At 37.0% G+C, this 4000-nt stretch overlaps 1 long non-coding RNA gene across 1 annotated transcript; it reads right to left on the bottom strand.

Moving 5' to 3' along the window:
- Positions 1-372: 372 nt before the first annotated feature.
- LOC145550987 (uncharacterized) lies at positions 373-2252 on the bottom strand. Its single transcript, XR_014086747.1, has 2 exons — positions 1491-2252; positions 373-671 (listed from the first exon to the last, which is right to left on the bottom strand). It is a non-coding gene; the product is annotated as an uncharacterized LOC145550987 (long non-coding RNA).
- Between the last annotated feature and the right edge of the window lie 1748 nt (positions 2253-4000).

Below are 4000 nucleotides of genomic sequence, written 5' to 3' on the forward strand. Positions count from 1 at the left end.
TTTACATTAAATCAATGTAGATTCAACACTCATTTGATTGTGGATCTGCATGCATAATTGTGTTGATTCTACATTGAATCAGTCACGAATCAATGTTGATTCAACCATCATCTGAACGTGGATCTGGACACATATTTCTGTTGATTTTACATTGAAGTAGTTAGGAATCAATGTTGATTCAACCTTCATCTGAATGTGGATCTACATGCAGATTTGGGTTGATTTCATATTGAATGAAAGCTAAGGATTCATGTACATTTTTAGGTCTGCATCATAACATACCACTAAAAGTTTTTTCACTGGTGTTAAACACTATATTATTGGCAGATCATGGATAAACTGTGTACAAAAGTTTAAAAATGACAACATAGGTTTGATATAACATTTTATTTAAGAAAAGAGGGACAGATCTTTAAACATATTTGACTCCTTTTTGACTGTCAGAATAACAGTCTATTGTCCACAGAAGAACAGAGTCCATGACGTTAAGCTTTGTACTGTATGAACCAGGGAAACAGTACAAGTTGTGGTAACCCCAGTTTGACTCTGGTTGGCGTCACTTTGATTCCTTGTGATGTCTTCCTCTCATTCTGGCGTGTAATGAAGCCACTTCTTGACAGTTTTACTGCAGTCCTCAAGAGTCAGCTTTTGGTCAAACTGCAGAGCAACGGCTGAAAAACACAAAAAGTGAGGAAGGTGCCAGTTAGAAAGATGATAAACATTTGAAAAGTTCTGAAAGTCATTGAAAGATTAAACAGTGTACTGTTAATTTTTCAATGATTAACATTGTATTTGTCTGAGAACAAATACAAACCATTTAGTTTCCCATGTACACTCACTGTTAAATTAAAATGTAATGTTTATGTATACAACTACATTTACCTATGGAGCTGCAGTCTAGTGTAGGATTTATGATGCTGCACTCATGTTAAAATGAGGGAATCAATATTTAAAATAAAGGCTGTTTATCAGAAAACCTAAAGATAAAACTCAGGGAGGATCAGGGTTAATTTAACACACCAGAGACAGATAAATAGAGCAAAAAGTGATTTATACTTTAGTTGGAAAAATTATAATTTACACAGAATAAACTTCCATCAAATAGCTGGTTTAATCTTCAATCAACTACAAATATTTCCAAATAAGTTTATTAAATTCATTACAAAATGTCCACATGCTGATAAAGATCCCACACCATTAATAATAGACCAGTTCAGTTTAACCAGTTACCAATCCAAGAAACAACAGACTGAATCAGTCATTAGCAGGTTTAGTTCACTGTTTCACCTGCCTTACATGTTTTAAGTGTTTCCTTTCTGCCTCACCTGGATGGAATCTGTGGATGATTAACAACCATCAAAACTGCAGATGGTCATGCAATCATCTAACTCAGTTATTCTGGAACAGAGGCACATCTAAGCACGTCCCTAAGCACATTATAATAAAAAATGAAAAACAAGTGATTACTATCACAACAATTTAAAGCCTACCTGGAGCAGCCAGCTTTACAATTCCTTGTCCACTACATGCTCTCCCAGAACAAACAATAGGCCCCGCCCTATTTTAAAAACTCAAATCTCACAGGATTTCATACTTAGGCCTGGAGCGGTGGGTAGTGATGAGTCCAGCAACACCAACAAGCCGGCGCATGCATCAAGCCTATAGACCAACACCAGTGTCGGCGCGCGTATTGGTTTCAGCAAGTCACGTGACCAACACAGGAACTGTTTCGAAATGACACTGGATGCCAAACTGTGTTTATAAGGAAGCGAATCTGTCAAAAGCATTTGCCAAACAAATTCTTGATTTTTTACATCGTCATCTATGGAGCAGCTTCAAAGGAAATGTTTCTGCACTGTGGGACCATTTTGATCTTAAATTGGAAAATAAATTTGTTTTCATTTTTGTCGTTTCATCCGGTTCTTGTCAGTTTCTACTTAATCTATCTGAACCCAAATTCAGCTGAAACTGACTTTTAGTTTACTTTCATATTATGTTCTGCAGGTTAAGTTATGTATATGTTTAACTAAACTGTCTTATTTAAATTAATCCACTTTTTCAATGCTGAGGCATTATGAGGCCAGGCATGAGAATGAAGTCCCAGATACACCTAGATAAACTCAGATATGCAACCATTCTACAAATTACTCAGTTGATTTTTATAAATTATTTCATATACAGTGAACCCTCGCTGTAACGCGGTTCACTTTTCACGGTATCGCTGCTTTGCAGATTTTTTTGTGCAGTTTTTTTTCCAGTGTTCTTCGTCCTAATTGACCATATGATTGGTAAAAACAGTCTCCGCGCTACCTGAGTGCCAATAACGTTACGGTGTTTAATACAGATTGGCCACTCAGGAGATGGAAACTGAAACTTTCAATGTCTGTTGGAAAAGAAAAAAAAAAACTGTGGCCAGAGGCAGAACAAAACCCGACCCGAGGCTCGTTTGATGAGATCCGTCGCTCTGCCGTAGATACAGCTGTGAATCTCGCAAAGCAGCTTGGAGGAAACGCTTTAATGACAAGACTGCGGATCACATTAATAAGGCCCGATTGATGCACACGCACATCCGCTGACCTGAAAACAGGTTTTGTTCTTTGGTTTCAATGTAGAGTTTTTATTTATGCTGTGTAATAACTGTAAAAAATAAAGGTAACTACTTCACGGATTTCGATTATCAGGGGTTATTTTTAGAACGCAACCCCTAAGAAAAACAAGGGTTTGCTGTAAATGTAGAGTTTACTTAATTTTTTTCTACAGCAGAAGTTTTGTCAAAAAAGCGTAACAGGCTCAATTTCAAAAGGTTGTAAAAACTTTTTTTTAATAAAAATGTGTTGGAAAAAAACTGTCCATGCATCCTCATTCCAAACACATTCACTTAAATATTCACTTTATGGTACATGTTCACATTCTTTATTGACTGTATATCAAATATATTTTAAATGTAACTGTAGATATGACATAATACAACAAATAATATTCAATAAAAAACAAAAACAAATCCTATTGTATAGACTTGGCCATCAAATCACTACATTGCCTGTAGGAATTTTTAATGTCCAGCAGGTGTCAGTATTGAGTGACACAGTATCGACACAGTATTAATACAGTGTTGCTATGAGTCGAAACGCCTCATGACACCTCATTTACCAATCACTAGCGGTAGGCAGAATGAAAATAATGACAAAATGATAATAATAACAAAATGAGACGTGACCTCAATTATTAAAAATATCTGTTTTGTCCCAAAATAACCAGGATTACTATGGGCACAAAACAATGCCCTTATTTTTCAATAAACACATTTAATATCAAAGTAATATTGAAAAACTTACCATAAAACTGCTCAGAGGAGAATTCAATTCAGAAGCCAGTTGCAAACAAGCCAGCAGCAAAATGGCTGTTTGGTTGGGACAAACCGCTAGTGTAAAAACGGGGAGTCGGACTGTACAACCCCTAGTAGAGACTTGTAGATGTTTTTGTGTCAACACATTATGCACAGTCAGTAATAATATTTACAGACAAGTAAGAAAATGTACATAAAGGAATCACAACTCAATGTTCTCAACATGTAGTGCGTAATTTGAAACATGATTAACCCCCACTTAGTAATAAAATGTTTTGACCCAGAGCTCAAGGATGGAGGGAGGGAAGAAAGGATGAGAGGGGGTAAAGAGGGGAAGGCTGGGAGGTAGTGATGGGCCATCTGAATCCAGGCTTTGAGGCGTGTACCAGGTAAAAAGGGGGCGTGTCCGATGAAGCCCCGTTTCGAGGCTTGTGTCAGCTTGCTGAAAACCACGTGACTGGCAACAAACGAGGCCTTGCATTGCATGGGTCACGTGACTGCTTCATTTTGCGTGTCAATTTTCAAAATAAAAGCAGCACGATGAGCCGTGCTGCATCATGGGTTGTTGTCCTTTTGGTCTTGCATCAGAGGAGAATATTTGTCTTCAGTGGCCAAAATAAAATGAACATTGACCAACATATTTGATGTGTATTG

Source organism: Poecilia reticulata, chromosome 3 (assembly GCF_904066995.2).
Source record: "Poecilia reticulata chromosome 3, P_reticulata-male-v2, whole genome shotgun sequence".
Lineage (NCBI taxonomy): Eukaryota > Metazoa > Chordata > Actinopteri > Cyprinodontiformes > Poeciliidae > Poecilia > Poecilia reticulata.